Source organism: Octodon degus, unplaced genomic scaffold (assembly GCF_000260255.1).
Source record: "Octodon degus isolate 3935 unplaced genomic scaffold, OctDeg1.0 scaffold00018, whole genome shotgun sequence".
In the NCBI taxonomy this organism is placed as follows: domain Eukaryota; kingdom Metazoa; phylum Chordata; class Mammalia; order Rodentia; family Octodontidae; genus Octodon; species Octodon degus.
Window position 1 is genome coordinate 22,973,285 of NW_004524594.1, and position 1,042 is coordinate 22,974,326.

The 1,042-nt window shown below is 47.4% G+C and overlaps 1 long non-coding RNA gene across 1 annotated transcript in view; it reads right to left on the reverse strand.

The window, feature by feature from the left end:
• LOC111815560 overlaps positions 1–1,042 on the reverse strand; it is a 9,771-nt gene that overhangs the window by 4,595 nt on the left and 4,134 nt on the right. The window contains exon 2 of the long non-coding RNA XR_002820239.1: positions 813–876. This is a non-coding gene — a long non-coding RNA (uncharacterized LOC111815560). The remainder of the gene's footprint in view (positions 1–812; positions 877–1,042) is intronic.

Genomic DNA, 1,042 nt, shown 5'->3' on the forward strand with positions numbered 1-1,042 from the left:
GGAATAAGGGCTTCCTTGGCAAGCGCAAGGGCCTGAGTTCAATCCCCAGTTCCACCAAAAAATAAAATAAAATAAAATAAAAATTAAAAAAAAAAAAGTGTATGGATTGGGATAATACAGTTGCAAAATAAACGCAACACTGGAAAATAAAATACATGACTATAGGACTGCAGGACCAGAGTGGTGAAGGTTTTCAACTCCTCTTACATTTTGGATCAAGGATGGGGAGAAGAGAAAAGTGATTTTGAAAAAACTCACTTTTGCCCCTGGCTGTTTGTGGCCTATGATGTGCCTCGGGGTGTGGATTGCTAAATTAGCCCCCAAGCAAACATGGTGAAGTTACCTCCTCTAACAAGGTCAGGCAAGGTGTGAGGGTTGGGGATTTTGAAAAGGACAGTCACTGCATGGCCAAGGTTCTGGGGAATCCACAGCCTGAGAGCCTTATTAGGGTCATGATGTTGGCAGCGGCCACAAGGTAGGTGGAAGGACAGTCCAAGTAGCCAGAGTGAGAGGGCCTCTGAGGGCAGCTCTGCCAGGAAGTCTCCTCCCAGGCTAACCACCCACAACCCAAACAGAGCCACCCTGTGACAACAGGCTCCCTTGACAAGAAGGAAACTGGGAAAATATTTTCCACTTGCCTCTGCAAGATGGCATCTGCAGGCAGGGTGGAGCCCAGGCTGCACCCTTCCCCCTCCCCAGGGTTCTCCTATCTGGTGACTCTCATGTGACTGATGACACAAGTCAAGTATGTGGCAAGCCCAAACTTGTTCAACTTGTGGGTCTCAGCCAAGCTCTTCCGCCACACAGCTCACCTTTCCCCAAGATCTGCTCCATCAGTTTTGTTTGGGCAACATTTCCACTGATGCGTAATTTGGCCTGAAAGAACAGTGAGGAAAAAGGGAATTTTCATGAATGTTCTAAAATGCTGGGAGGTGTTTATGAAACCAAGTGAGTAAAGCTTCCAGGTATTTCACAGTACCACTCCTTAGGAGTTAGCCCCTTGGGCAGCCAAATAGCTCAGTGGATTAAAGCTCCAGCAAGC